This window comes from Equus caballus, chromosome 30 (genome assembly GCF_041296265.1).
Source record: "Equus caballus isolate H_3958 breed thoroughbred chromosome 30, TB-T2T, whole genome shotgun sequence".
In the NCBI taxonomy this organism is placed as follows: Eukaryota; Metazoa; Chordata; class Mammalia; order Perissodactyla; family Equidae; genus Equus; species Equus caballus.
In genome coordinates, this window is record NC_091713.1 from 7,543,125 (window position 1) to 7,558,823 (window position 15,699).

Genomic DNA, 15,699 nt, shown 5'->3' on the forward strand with positions numbered 1-15,699 from the left:
CGCCGGCGGCTCGGCAGTGTGGCGCGGGAGCAGCCGCCAGGCCGTCCCGATGCGCGCGCCAGGAGCCCCGCAGGCTGGGGAGCCGCCGCCGCCGCCGCCGCCGCCGCCAGGTAGTGGCCGTTGCACTGCGGGAGGCCGCGGGCCCACCAGAGCATGGGCAGGTGAGGGCCCCGGGCGGCCGCCTCCCTCCGTGCACCCGTCGGGGTCTCCACCGCCCGGGCCCCGCCCCCGGGAGCAGGGACCTGCGCCTTCTCCTGTCCTGCCGGCGACCCTGGCGCCCGTGCTGGCTGCCTGGGGCCACCACTCCCATCCCTGGGGCGCGTGCCTTTGCACAGGCGCTGACGGCGGCGCTGGGGTGGGGGGCGCGGGGCGGGGCGCGGCGGGCTGGCGGGTGCTGGGACCGGATTCTCAGCCTTGGGCTCCAGCGGGGCGGGGTGGGGGGGCGATTAAGGAGTGACGCGGGGTGGTCGTGGGGGCAGGGCGCGCCGCGCAGACCCTTGAGGTCCAAGTGCAGACAGCGGAAATCTGTAAAGGGGCTTCCAGCCGGTGGGATCCCCTCGGTGCGTGCGTTTCCCTTGGGCCTTCAGGGAAGCGGGAGGCGGTGCTGCCTCCAGCCCAGGGCGAGGAGGAAGGAGCGGTGCCAGTTGTTGACCGCGTGAAATTTGGAATCGGGAGCAGGATGCAGGCGCCGGGCGCCAGTGAAAGGAAAAAGGGTTCTCCGGATCCTCTTCCTCCCTTTGGCTTTGGCAGCAGCTGCTTCTCCGTGTTGCTTTGGTCCTGCTGCCGTGCTCTTCCGGCGGGCGCTGAGTGTGAAATGCCCCAGGAAGCGGGGCGGGGAAGAGGTTGAGGATGGAAGAAGGCGAGCCGGCATGGGTGGGGGGAGCAGGCGCTGCAGGAAAGGTGATCCACCTTTCCTTGCTCTCCGCTTGCTGCCTTTCCCTGAGCCTTGGACTTCCACCCCTTCCGCCTCCGCCCGTCCTCCCGTCCTCCCGTCCAACCTCTCTCTCCTCTGAGTCCTGCCAAGAAGAGGCAGGTCGAACACTTGCGGTGTGCACTGGATCGAAGGGATTACCCTGCTAGGATTAGGCTCGCTCGATGAGCTTGAAGTCCTTTGAGTCAGAACCTGTTTGGGGTCTGCAGAGAGTCGCACGTGGCGGGAGGGTGGCCCGCGTGTGGGTGAGGAGCAGGGAGGAAGGCTGCAGGGGCGAGGCCTTGGAGATTCTGCTCCAGTTTGGCCTGCAGGCAGTGGAGAACCCTGGATTCCTTTCAAGCAGGGAAGCGATGGGACCACACACAAACTCAGGTCCGGGTACCCGATTTCGCAGCCAAGCCAATCAGCGAGAAGTCAGGGTTGCAGCAAGGAAAGAGGTTTATGATCAAGAGGCGGCCAGACAAGGAGGTGGGCGTAAAACTCAAACCCGCCTCCTCAAAGGGAAAACAAAACATTGGGGCGTTTATCTGGGGTTGGGGTAGGGGTGGGACCAGGAGAGCGCTGGGGGTGAAGCTTGAAGAGTCCTCTGCTCAGGTGCGACTGTCACTCGTATTTCTTCGTGGGTCACAAGTGCGAAGTCAGTGGGGTTCGACGCGTTGCACGCCGAGGATCTCTGTCCGTGACGCGGAAAGTGGGCGATCCGTCATTTCGGCTGGTCCAAGCCTCTGCACGATGTCCGCTCGGGCGGGGTCCGGGGGGGCTGCCATCAAGCTGCTCTCTGATCTGCCGTCTTCCTGTTGTTCTGCAAAACAACCTCAGAAACTTTGGTTACTTTCTCGCCCACGTCCACCCCTGTGGGGGCCGGGCACCGTGGTGTCAGTAACGGCAGGGTTTTCCTCTTGGGTCACCCTCCCAACAGTGTGGAGGATGGGTTCAAGCGGGGAGGGGGGGGTGCGGTGTGCCAGGAGGCCAGCCGGCAAGATCAGTAAGGAGTCTACTGGGCTGGTTGCGTGCAAGAGACAGGAAGGCATGCGGCAGAGCAGCGGGGACGGCAAAGACGGGAAGGCGCTCGGCTCCCTTTGGGAGTCGGTAGGCTGCCAAGTGGGTGAGACAGAGAGCTCAAGCGTGGCCCTGAGGCCTCTCGCTCTCGGGGGGGGGGGGGGGGGGGGGCGGCCGGGGATGAGATGGGCAGAGGTTTTCTGAGGTGATGAAAGGAAGGTAAGAGGAGGGGGAGGGTTCTTTTGGAGGATACCGGGCTCCCTTTTGGACGTGTCGGTTTTGAGAAGCCTTTGGACATCCCGAGAGGTGCGTCCAGCAGACAGTTAGAGAAAGCAGCGTGGAGTCAGGGGCAGGGTGACGTCAGTCGTACGCACTCAGAAGCCCTGGGCATCCGGGGGGCGAGTCGAATCGTAGGAGAGCGCATGAGCTTGCTCTGAGACCCGAGGGGTTCCTGTTCCCTGAAGACCGTGCCTTCGAGAACAGAACCCTTGGAGAAGTGGTCGGGAGGAGAAGCCGCAGAGGAAAGGGAGACAGAGGGGTCTGAGGTTAGGAAGGGCACCTGGGGAGGGGGCCATCCCCCAGAGAAAGAGGGTGGAGAGAACTTGCAGAGACTGAAGGCGTGGGCAGCATTCCTCAGACACCACAGAGAGTTTAGGAAGGCGAAGGAACCGAAGGGCGTGCCCTGGCCTCTTGCTAGGACGGGACGGCGACGAGATTTGGGGAGTCTTTCGAGGAGCCGGTGAGAGACGAGGCGATGACTGGATGGCTGACGAGGAGTCGAGGTCTTTTGGCAGCAGCTTAGCCGTGAAAGGTAGAGAGAGAAGGCGGTGGTGGAGGAGCGGAAAGGAGAGGTGTGGATGCTGGGAGAGACTTGGGTGTGCTCAGCGGCTTAAGGAAAGAAAGAGACGGGCCCGAAGAGAAAGCAGCTGGCAAACTGAGGGAACGAGATCTTTGGGGGAGGCTGAGCAGACGGTTCCCAGGGCACCCCACGTGGAGCCAGGACCCTGGAACTGCCAAGCTGAATCCCTCTTCCTGGAAAACCAAAGGGAAAGGGGAGGGGTGGGTGGAGAGAAATAGAGGGACGTTCAAACGGGGGTGGGGGGTGGTGCGGGGAAACGGAGAGTTCTTGACTAGCTGGCCTCTGATCTCTTCGGGACGATCCCGCTTGAGGCAGGCGATGGAGATGATTTGGAGGGGCTGTTGAGGAATCGGGGCGGGGTCGGGGGGGGGTTGACCACGGCCCTCTGATGGGCTTGGGGGCGGAAGCGGCTTCCATGCCCATCGCGAGGCGCCGGTTCAGTCAGTCGGTGTCCATCCGGACCACAGACCACAGACCCCTGCTTTGGAAAACAACAAGAAGCAGTTCGTAAACCCTTGCAAAGATCTCTGAGGTCTGGTGACTGGCTTTGCAACCCAAAGCGAGTCAGGGAATAAGATCCTCCCGTGCTTAGGAGTTTTCCTCTCTGTCCCAGAGGCCGCAGAGCACCCGAGGGCGGTTTCCCCGGCAGTGGAAAGAGGAGGAGGACCGAGCCGGGGGAGAGCAAGCTTTCCTCGTGAAGTTTGGATGCCCGCTGCACGTTGGTGCCCTTCCCCTTTCTTCCTACTGTCCCGGGAGTGGGCGCCCTCGCGCGCTTTCTGATGCTGCAGCACTAAGGCAAGTGAGGTTCCCGCTCCCTGAGGGAAAGCTCAATAAACGCCCCCCTCCCCCCACCCCCACCCTTCCCACCCCCCCCACTCTTCCCACACCCCCACCCCCCAAATCACAAATCACTGTTAAATCTCCAGTGCTTGGGCCAAGTATGCCAAGAAGCACCTGAAATTCATTTTTAAAGCAGCAATCCTGTCTACAAATTAAGCTGTGAATTTTACCTTACTTTCCCTTTCTTCCCCATCTCTAACCTCATTCTAGTGCAATTCTGTTACAAAAGCATCTTCCAGGGAGAGCATTCATATCTGCACGTGGTCAGAAAGTGTATCTGTCTGTATATATAAAATCGTATTAAAGCTGGTTTCCTTATTATTTCATTTTAGAACATCCCTGTAGCTAAATGGTGTTCAAAGTAAACATGGAGAACAGAAAGCATCCATCTCTACCTAGTGGAGCAAAAAATGACTGAATTCCCATACCATATAAATACCCCATGAAAACACAGAGGAATCCTTGTTCTACCCAGCATTCACTGAGTATCTGCCTCGTGGCAAGCACTGCGGATGTGCTTGGATACGAAGATAAATAAAACGTGGGCCCACTCCCAGCAGTTCAACATCTAGCAGTCTTTGTCCCATGCTCTTAAATCTTGCTAAGGATTGGGTTTTGTTTGTAATAGAAATTCTAAAGCAGGGACAGAAGAAGTTATCTTTCCTAAATTGCCCACCTCTGTTGTCTAATTATTCCACTGAGGAAAACACTTGGTCCTGGTCTTGGTCCTTCGCTTAGCTCAGATATGTTTTGCTGACACACAGAGTCTGGGCAGCATCCAGCCCCCCTTTTACTCCCTGGTCTTTAAGTCTAGTAAGTATTTTATCATTTACACCTTTCGATGTCCAAAGAGAGTGCCGCTCGAGGTTTAAAACATGCAGTTTCCTTCACTACCTCCCCAAATAACGGGGTCATTTCAGGACCAGGACAGTTTGGCACTGGGACGTGTTTCCCAGAAGTACTAATAGTTCGAGAGAGGAGCAAGTGTCTTCACATCTGCAGGTCTGGGTGCCGAACTTTCTACTGTCAGTGAGAATCGTGTCCCAGTGAAAATGTAGAAGTGAACCAACCCTCAAAGGGATAAGGTGACAGGGAGTGGTGTTTACTTGAGTCAGAGAGTAACTGAAAATGACTTCTGCAGCTGGAATGAAACAAAGGGTTGAAGGTCAACTTCCTCTTTGATTTTGGCTAGTCAGCAGTTCAAGCAGCCTTTGCAAATGTTTCGTGTCTGCTGACTTGTCCAACTCTATAAAAGACCCCACATCTTGCACCAACCTGTACCTCTTGGGCACTGGAGCGAAACAAAAGGTAAAATGTTCCGTCTTATTAGAATTAATGAAGTCATGCCACTCACATCCGTCCACGTTACTCCACTTTGGTCACCACCATTGTGGTCCATGCTGACATCATTTCTTTCGTAGATTACTGCAGTGGCCTTCTCACTGGTCTCTCACATCCTCTTTACCCCATCCAAAGCATTCTTCACATTAAATCGCTGTAAATCATTAATTCACAGTATTAATTCACAGTAATCTTTTGGAAACTCAAATAATACAACTAAAATCTGAATACCCTACACATATAAATAAATCCTAACTTAAAAATTTCCCCTGGCTCCCCATTGCTCCAAAGACTTAACTAGTTGATTTGGCCCAGAGAACTCTGCTTAATCTGTGCCTCCCACGCTTTTCCCTCTTCTTGTTGCATCTCATTCCTCCCTCCTCACTCTCTCTGCTCTCATCACCCAGATTCCTCTGCCTGGAACACTTCTCCCTCCCTGCTTTGCCAAGTTGTCTCCTACTCACCTTTTACCTCTTAAGCCTCATCAGCTCCTGAGGGATGGGTGAGGAAGACCCTCTTCTCCTTGGTTAGGCCAAATCCCCATGTTTTAAGCTCCCTTGGCACCGACAACCAGCTCATGAACCCTTCATAGAATGTAACATGGGACATTTACACAATCTTGTATAATTAATTTCTGCCTGATCTCCCCTCTAGACTGTAAGATCCATGAAGGCAGAGACTCTACCTTTTTGCTTACCATTGTATTCCAGAGCCTGGCATAGTGTCTGGCACATGTTAGGTACTAAATAAATTCATTCTGAAGGAAGGAAGAATGAATGAGTGGTAAATTGATACTTCTAAAATAATAAAGAGGAGGCCTAGCATTTTAAATGAGTGATAATAATGGGTAGCACATATTAAACTTCTAGTGTTAGGTAAACACTGTTCAAAACTCTTTACTCATTCATTCCAGTTCCGAGGACCAACCCTATCAGTACACATCAGTATCTGCGCATAATAGATGAGATCTGAGACTCAGGCTACTTGTGCAAGGCCAGGCAGCCAGTGTAAGGTGAAGCCTTAACAGTTGTCAATGTTGTTACTCTATTTATTACTATTCTCACCTTGGTGGAGTTCCTAAGAGTGCCATGGTCAAAGGGGGTGGTGTTGGGCAGGCACAGCCCTGCCCCCAGGCCTCTGAGCACATTCTAAGGCTGGGCCTGGAGTGAGAGTTTGGGGGCCCCGGGGCTGTGAGGGCCTGCCCACCGTAATGGAAATGGCAGATGGAGGAAAGGATCCTTCAGGCTGGGCAGTGGGGAAGGTCACTCAGGCATCCAGAAACCTTCCTCAGAACCGTCTTTGAATTAAATCTCAACTCATATCTTCCAGAAGCCTGAGGTGAGATGTCTGGCCATGTTGCTCGTGCCGTCGCCCTCAAGAAGCCAAACAGGCTCTCAGAGTCTCTCAGGCCCTGCCCCCAGACGTGGCCCCGCCCCAGAGCATGCTGGGCAGGACCTCCCCATAGATCCCTCCTATTGCCGATGTATTCCTCCAGAGGATTCTGAGCTCTGCTTGGTGTTTCCAGCTGTGATGAGGTAAATGTAGTCTTGGTCCTCTGGAAAAGTAGATAATTAAGGCAGATAGTCCACACATGTGAAAGTGTTGTGACTTGGAAAGGGCGGGCAGATCCCAGGTTGGGAGGATTAAGGAAAGCATTGAGGGAAACATTTCAGTATGGTGGGAAGGAAGGAGGAAAGAAGAGATGGAGGATCTCATTTTGGTTTTGGTTTTGTTTTGTTTTGAAGTTTTTATGAAGAAAAGTTCCCATCTGATGACTTCTCTGTTTCCCTCTGGTGGTCCAGCACATATGATCAATGAGCGAGGAGTGTGGACAAGGTGTAGGAAACTGGAATTGTTTTGAGAACTTAGGCAAGCGAGTTGACTGAGAAAACAATCACAGAAGCTCCCCCGAGACAGGGCCTCTGTTGCCTCCACTGGGTGTCCCAAGTGCTTGGAAGAGCGTCTGGCACATGGTAACACAGGAGGAATGACTGGATTCTGAGGCAGTGGTGGAGCTGAGCAACAGATGTAGAACAGAAGTTTATGGGGCACAAACACACTTGTGTGATTTTATCCAAGAGGAAGCAGGCCCTTATTTGAAGGCAGTTCTAAAAAAGGCAGAGTTGGATTTTGCTAGACAGAACGAATGAAAGAAGGGGGTAGGCTGTTTAGAGCAGAGCAGTAGATTTAGGTTTAGGATTAAGTGATGCCCCATGAAGTTTTGCTTGGAGAGGGAGGAAATGAAGACAAAGGTTGTCAGGTGAGCAGGGGAAAGTATAGAGTGGCTTGTAGTTCCTGAATAGGTTGAGGAATTAACATGCTGAGGGCATAAGCTGAGAGGATAAAGGGTGGAATGTCAGACTGTATTTTTTCAGAACACACAAGTGTTGCTGGTGATAAGTTCTAGGATATGGCCGTAACTGAACTGGAATGAAGGTAAAGGACTCTAAGATGAGAAGGAGCAGACAGTGAGAGATCAGATCATTGGATGGTCTATCCGCATGGATGTTGGGGCCTCTGATTGATTCCTTCCACTTTGAGTTCCTTTCCTGTCCTCCACAGAATTGGCATTTCCTCTAACTCTAACCTTCAGTCCATGGCATGACTCTGGACAAGAAGGCAGAAATGGGGTGGTGAGAGAGAGGGCTGAAGTAGACATCCGTTTTGTTTTTGTTTTTATTTTGACACTCAGCATTCACTCACCTTCTAAAAATAGTCCTTCTTTTGCCCTCTGGGGATCTAACCCCGTTGTCAGTTTCAGTCCATGTCAACTGGAGTTGTTTATCACTAACGCTCTTACTTTAAAGGAGGGCATTGAAGTCAGGCTTGGCCAAAAAGATTGGTCCATGCTTTTGGCAACAGCGTTTGGTCAGGGATGGGCATGTGACCCAACTGGAGACAATAAGGCACAGTGGGACTTTTAAAGGGACTAGTGGGAGAAACAACCCATTTTTAGCTGTGCTTTTAGTTTGGAAGATGTAGCTACGAACTTGCCAGACAGACTTACAAGGTAGCCAGTCCAGAATCTAGAGCAGAGAAATGGATAGAAACTGAAACTTGATGACATCAGTTGAGCCCCAATATGAATCCTCCTGCCTGAGGGCAGCCTTACTCCCAGACCTTTTTCAGGTGCCTGAGTCAACAGATCCTGTTTTTAAAGTCAATTGAATTGTACTTGCCATCATTTACATCCAAAGAATCCCTCACAGCGTAAGGGGGCTCTCCATCCCTGGCTCCCTCTTCTGTGCTAGCACTCTGAATATATATTACCTTCTCTGCCCTTCAGGTCGTGCTCTTCGATAAAAGAGGGTAAAGAAACCTACTTCAAAGCATTGTAAAGTTTAAATGGGATAATATACATAAAAAGCATAAATTTGTTTCACAACATTGAAGTACAATAAGCAGTACTTAATTTTTCTAAATTAAATTAAATCTGGCTCAAAGACCCCATTTTAAAGGGTAGGAAGATATACAATAGTAGTCATTAATGGGAGCTTTTTGCCTATTTAGTTAAGTATTCACCATCAAATATGTAGGTAAGAGCCTGTGATCTTGAGTCCATCTTGGTTGCCCCTGGGATTTTCATTGCCCAAGCCCTTCAGGCCCATTGAAAGGCCAGTGGCTGCACAGCCTCTGTGCTAAGTGTGAGCAATGCCGTGTCTTGCGACAGCTCTCAAGATGATGGGGCTTGATGATTAGTCATCTCAGCATCATCACTTCATCCCTTAAAACATTGCGCTGTCTCCTAGGGGACTTCCACACAGAACCCGTCCACCTAAGGGACTCGTGTCTACATGCTGATTCTCAGGGTCTTGGAGCCACTGCTACCTTTAGGCAACTCTCCTTCTCTCACCCCAGCATTTGTGTCAACCCCTATCTCCTCTCTCCTTGGAGCAGCCAGCTAAAGTCTCCTCCCACATGAGGGTCTGGACAGGTGTCCACAACTGTACGACAGGTGTCTCACAACTTCTCCTTGGGTTCAGGAAACATGAAAGCCATTAATAACTCCTGAACCCAGAAGCCCAGAACTTCCTGTAAGACAAATGAGGAAAGGTAACTTTTATTCCTTCTGGAGTCCCCTCAGGTGGAGGGTAGAAACAGCATTATCCTGCTTCAAATGAAGGTTGCCTCAAGCTGGGCAAGAATCCCTGCAAAGGAAAATTACCTACTCTTGTCAGCCCAACCCCCTCCCACAGTGAAGCATTGCTAAACTTGCATAATACTCAGTTCCTTCTCTACCTCCTGGCCCCCATAGAAGGAAGGAACAGACCCCGAGTCTCCTGGGAGAGATAGGGAGGCAGCCTCCACAAATCTCTGAGCTTCCACTTGGCCTCCCTAAGGAAGACCAAATGTGTCCTTGTGACCCCAGGAAAATAGCCTAATTTAGGCTCTGATCCAGGGCCAATGGAAGTTCCAGAGGAAAGGCCTCAAGAGGAGCCCCGGGGCCAGCCCCGTGGCCAAGTGGTTAAGTTCGCACCCTCCGCATTGGCGGCCCAGGGTTTCACTGGTTCGGATCCTGGGTGTGGACATGGCACTGCTCATCAGGCCACGTTGAGGCGGCGTCCCACATGCCACAACTAGAGGGACCCACAACTGAAATATACAACTATGTACTGAGGGGATTTGGGGAGCAAAAAGAGAAAAAAAGAAGAAGATTGGCAACAGTTGTTAGCTCAGGTGCCAATCTTTAAAAAAAAAAGAGAGAGAGAGAAGAGCCCCTTCTCATAGCCTTGTCCCCTTCATTGTGGCTGCAGATTAGGGCACAGTTCTGAGTGTTAATCCATGTGAAGGCTGCCTCAAGAAAGCTGATTCCCTTAGGCAGCACCTGGTACCAGAGAAATTCACAGTACCTGAAGCTGGGATCTGGGGTTCCCATACCCAAGCCACATCAAGGTACCAGTCAATTCATGCATTTTATTGGCCCTGACATTAGGTTTGGAGTGTGGGCTTGAGTGTATAAAAATTCAGGTAACCCATTCCCATCACATTCTATGTCACTGAAAATTCTTCAGGCGCCACAGAATATGGTGTAAATGAGACCCCCAACCCCACCCCCACCCCCACCCCCCACACCCCCCAAGCTCCACAGCACTGATCTCTGGGTATAAGCAGCAAGCCCATGCAATCTGTTTCTAGAGAAATTCATCCTCATCTCTCCAGTCACTGTTCAGCTAATACGTTTTCCTTCTTTTGGTAAGAGTCCTGCTTTCCCATAGGAACTGGAATCTGGGAAAAAGGAAAACAGTACTAGAAGCAGAACAAGAGTGTGGGATCACTCCTGGGTGGTACTGTCACCTCATTTGGACAGTTCACTGCCTAGATGTGCTGAGTGTGCAAATTCTGTCTCGTTGACTCATCCAGTGTTTCTCTGAATAGAAGCAAATATCTGGGCACCAGGTATGACTTGTTTTGTGACCCCAGCCAGTAAGTCAGCCCTTTTGAGCCACCACCTCTCCCTTGGTTAGAAGCTCTTTGGCAATGGGTTCATGGAAAACATCCCAGAATGGGAGCTACATGCTGAATTCCCTAGTACTGGCTTTGCCATCGATTGTGTGATTCATCCTCTCTGATGTTCAAGCTGTGAGAAGCAAATTTGAAATGATGGATGTGCTATATTAAATATATCAATAAGAGCAGAAGTTAAACCTTGCAAGCTGTAGGGTTTGCTTCCTCTATAAGCCTGGCTATCTCTATGGGAACTGAAGGTTGCTTCTTTAGGCCTGTAGTTGGGGAGCTAGAGCAGAGTGGAGATACGGTGGCGGAGTGAGGATGAGCCGTCTTGCACCTAATTTTTCCTCCCATCTAAGTCTGAATACTGGCAGTGGTGAGGCAGGTGGTTCTAAGGGCTCCTTTCACTTTACCGTTCATGATGACCCCACACCGCCTTTACCTCCCTGCCACCTTTCCCTCCTTCCTTGGATGCTTCAATCTCTTTGATGTTTTTCTTACCAGACGTTACTCCACTTAGCCATTAAACAGCTTTAACTTTGATGACGTGGATATGGATGAGCACAAGGATCCACTTGGTCCCTTTGGTCACTTTTGCTTCAGTGAACTCAGTGGGATGTCCAAGAAGAAACCCTTGTGTTAGGAAGAGTTCTAAGAAGGTTCCAAAGATCCCTTCTTTTGCTAGTCACACCCTTGTATAAACTGCTCCCCTTGAGTGTAAGCTGGACCTCATGATTTGCTTCTGACTCATAGGATAAGGGAAAGGTGATGGGATATCATTTCCCTCATTAGTTTACAAGATTGTGACTTCTGTCTTGCTAGCAGACTCTCTCCTGGCTTTGATGAAGCAAGCTGCCATGTTGGAGAGGCCTACATGACAAGGAACTGAAGGTTGCCTCCGGCCAACTCCAGCCAACAGCCATCCAGGAATTGAGGCTCTCAGTCCAACAGGCCTTGAGGAACTGCATCCAGCCAGCAGCTATAGAAGTGAGCGAAGAAGTGTGTATTTCCCCAGGCAAGCCTTCAGCTGAGACCCCAGCCCCAGCTGACACCTTAATTGCAGCCTTGTGAGAGACCTTGGAGCAGAGAACCCAGGTAGGCCTTGCCCACATTCCTCACCAACAGAAACTATGAATTAATAAATACTTGGTTTTTTAAGCCACTAACTTTTGGGGTATTTGTTATATAGTAACTAACCCACCCCTAAATTACTGTAACCTTGGTGTAAGATGTAGCATGGCTGGGAAGGCAGGCACCAAATGAGAGGACAACCTCCTTGACAACATTCCTGGAGATACTGTCTTCAATCTCGAAGACTATCCCAAGTTCTCTTAGCTGCAGTGGTATCATTGTGCTCCCCCCAGCCCTGATTAGTCTCCAGGAGGTGAGGCCTAGGTAAGGTAGTGCTGGGTGGAGTGGATGGCCAGGATGTGGGGTGTTAATCTGTCTGGAAGAGACATTGTGAGCTCGAAGTGACCCTCAGGGATCATGAGGAGTGATGATAAGGTCATTCTTCCCCTCCTCATTTTTTCCTTCCTTTTCCACTCACTCCACCATTCCTTTTTCCCTACTTGTTTTCTCCTTTTGCCCCAAATTCTGGATGGCTGCCCGACGACCATTCCTACAAATGATAGCCAGGTGATCTCTTGGTCTTGCAATAATTCTACCAAGCTGGGCATCCTGAGGCAGTTTCCCTCGGGAGCGGCTCTTCCCATTCCTTGAGGTGTCCTCACATGCAGGGAGACCTCATTGTTGAGCTCAGAATGTGCCTTACAGACAGATTAACACCCCACATATAACAGATTCTTCAGCGGGACCCACCCAGTTCCTGGACCCTGCCCTGGCCACTCCAGTGTCCACAATCGCAAAACCCATCCATACGCACACCTGCACTGACTGCTCACCTGTGAGATACTCAGGAATCAGCAACTTTTTCTAAATGAAGGTAAGTTACCGTTTTCAGGAAAATATTCCTATCTCTGGTCCTTTTCAGAGCTGCAAGTTCTCTCCTCCCTTCTGCTCCAGGAAGGGTAGAGGAAGGGGAAGGGTGGACTGCTCCCCATTTTCGTTAGGGTCAGCTGAGGCGTGGAGACGTGGCCCACCACCCAGACTTCCTGAGGGAGAGAAAGGCTCTTAGGAGCAGGTGACATTCATTCCTCACCAAGAGATCCAAGAGCAACATTTCCCCCTGCCACTCACCTCAGGGCCTAAACACCCCCACACTTCCAATTCCAAAACTTTCTGAGGCAACAAGGGGAAATTCTGGCTGTATCCTTCCAGAGGAACGCATCCCACCCTGCAGCTGTGTATAGTTCAGGATAGTGAGGGAGCAGATGGAAAGACAAGTTGAGCCAAGTTCTGGACTTGAAGGGTTTCTCTCATTTTGAAAAGGCCCGGAAGTTTTTAGAGTAAACTTTTTGTACTTTTTATGAAAAAGTAAAGTGTTTTAAGTACAGGACATCTGAATAAGGTCAAATACAGGACCCAAGATAAAACTGAGAAAGCCACTGTCAGGCCCCCTACAAGGGACTGGTCATCTTGCAGAAACCGAAAGAGGAAATCAGTCAGAGCTGACTTCCCTCCTTCCTTTCCCTGAGCATAAGCGCTGGGAACCCCAAATCCACTCCCCCAAAGCACCACACAGAGAACACTACTCTCTCCTAGCAGAAACATTTATTGAGGACGATCAGTATCCTTGGTTGTGTTAACCATGGTTCTCATCAGAGGATGTGTTCTCGTGAAAACTGCAATGCTTTCTCAACAAGGACTGAATGATTTCTTTGGGGACATTTTTCCTCCCTGGAAGTGTTGGAGAAGCATTTCCTGTTTGAATAGAAGAGTCAGATCTCTGAACACAGTGCTTTCATTAGAGGTGAGGGTGGCTGGAGGGACGTGGCATACATCATGCATGCAGGTGGGTCTTGGATGGGGCACAGACTCCCTGTAGGGTGGGGAAGGGGGTTGACTCTGGCATAAATGCTGGTCCTTGAAGGCCACAACTTTCCAGGGCTGTCTGATCCTGTCTCTTTTCTGTCTAACCCTTGTACGAAAACTCTTGTCAGGAGGGACAGCATCTTGGCTGCAGGATGTGGTCCTTGCCCATTCCCCTGGCTGTGGGTCAGAGAGCCCCGTAGTTGGAGGGATGCCCCTCGTCAGGCTCTACCTGGGCCTGCAGTTCCCCCTTCTGCTGACTTAACTCTGCAGCCTCAGGTTCGTATCTCCATGCCAGTTTCACCTCTAGGATCTTCCCGATGGCTCCCATGAGCTCATGAGCTTCAGGAGGCCCACAGCTCACGAGAGCTTCACTTTGAGCCTGGGTCTCAGAGCGGTGCAAAGGTTGACGTGAACTTGGCTTTTTGCTGGGGACTTTCCTGCCCTGTGATTTTTTCCTTGGAATTAATCCACTGAAAAAACTGCCTCATTATTTTTCTGAAGTAACTTTCAGGAGGAAACTGTTCATTCTGTGACAGATACGGGGAAGTGCCCTGTAATTCTCTGTCCTCAATAGAGTGGCTCTTCTTTCTGGCTTTAGACGTCCCAACTCCTGAATCCTCGCTTCCACATTCTCCTGCTCTGCAGTCCAGAGGTCTCACTCTCTTTGCAGCTGGTGGGAAATTCCTATCCTGGCATTTCCATGAGACATGCTTAGAGGCCCAGGGTTCCCGCTAATCTCCATTGTCCTCCAAGTGGACTTGCAGCACCTGGGAAGCTCCCATGTCCCCACTGGAGACGCTCTGGGACTGAGTCAGTGAGGAGTCGAAGGCAAGCTATCTGAAGTAAGGGATATGTCAGCGGGAGAGCCTTTAGGCTGGCTATGTTCCTTGCTCTTCAATTGAAACTTCAACTCGGTAGGGAGCTGTTTTTTAATGTCTGATGGTTTGGAATCTTGGGGAACTGGTATTTTTGATGAGGGACGTTCACTGGTCAGGGTAGTTTCTACTTTGCTCACATTGATATTTACCATTTGGGAGCTTCCCAACTTGTTGGTTGTCAAGATGTCACAAGATTGTGATGTAAGAACGCACAGCTCCTCAGCCTTGAATATCTCCCTGAAGTTCATGGTGGACGTGGAAAAATGTTTTCAATTCTTCTCCACTATCTTCTGGCCCTGAATCATGTCCTCTCTATCACTGGAACTCACATTCTCATCCCTTGGCACATGTCCAGCCCCAGCTTGCCTTGTGGGCACCTCTCAGCTGCATCTGTTATTGTCTAGTGCAGTCTTACTGTGACTCACTTTGTCTATAAAGCTGTGTGTGAGGATCTCTGAAGTCTGTCTGCCATGCTCGATTGCCTGGATGTCCTTGGCAAGCTCCCGGTCGATATCAGAGTGGGATGGTTTTAGGGACCCCTGTCCTTCGTTGCCCACAGATGAGGTAGCAGGGAGTGGAAGATCCAGGATGGGGACTGAATTCGTTGTTTTCACCTTATTTCCCTGAAAACTTTTAGAGCTTCCCTCAGGGGGCTTGGAAACCTCAGCTTTGGAATCCACCCCAGAAATATAGGTGGCTGAGGAGAGAAAGTCAAATTGGGGAAGAGGCCATGTTTTGGCTTCTCTCAACTTATAGGATTTTATGGATTCAAGAACTTTGAGGGGTAGGCCCCACCTCTGACTCACACGAAACCTTATAATATGGGCTTCTAGCACCTGTCGGGTGTTGGGATCCAGAAAAGAAAGCTCTGGAGTGGTCATCTGGGGGTGGACCCCACCTACTGTTATGTTTTTCAAATTTCTGTTTTCCATATTGTTCTGGGAACTCCCAGAAGGAGGGGATGGGTTGTCCTCAGCCAGCCATGAATGACACACCCCAAGGGGGCTCCTCCCCGCAGTGATCTGCCAAAACTTCTGGCTTAGATGTAATCTAAGAATGGTTTTCATTTCATTCTGGTCTGTGTCCTTCCTTGAGACATTTAAGAGTTCATTCCCTGAGTAATTTCTTGAGTGACACACACAGCTACTTTCTGTCTCTGAGGCAGCCCTCAGACTCTTTAGTAGGTAGCATTCTGAGACCCTTGGAGGACTATCTTCTGGGCTCTTCTCTAGGATATATCCAAGATTCCTCTTCATGTCCTGCCTTAGTTGAAACTTTGTTGAGATCGTCTCATGGAAGCTTCCTGGGAAACTCAATTCAGTGTCTGCTCGATCCTTGCTACTCTGGCCCTGAAGCTGACGGAGCTGTGAGTGAGCATGTCTGCCTTTTTGCTGAGATGTTTCTGTGCATTTACACAGAGACTCTAGATTCCTACTGGCATAGAGGCAGCAGTGTGAGAATAGCCTCCT

General features: G+C 50.8%; 1 protein-coding gene across 4 annotated transcripts in view; it reads left to right on the forward strand.

The window, feature by feature from the left end:
- The window catches only part of LOC138921490 (ral guanine nucleotide dissociation stimulator-like), a 265,069-nt gene that overhangs the window by 194,877 nt on the left and 54,493 nt on the right, over positions 1–15,699 (forward strand). The window contains exons 1-6 of one of the 4 annotated variants that reach the window (XM_070255647.1): positions 6,354–6,505; positions 8,720–9,023; positions 9,725–9,863; positions 10,169–10,367; positions 10,923–11,135; positions 11,244–11,513. The gene's annotated coding sequence lies outside the window, so the exon portion shown is untranslated. Of the gene's footprint in view, positions 1–6,353; positions 6,506–8,719; positions 9,864–10,168; positions 10,368–10,922; positions 11,136–11,240; positions 11,514–15,699 lie in introns of those variants that run through there. The other 3 variants (XM_070255645.1, XM_070255646.1, XM_070255648.1) reach the window with 3 other exon arrangements.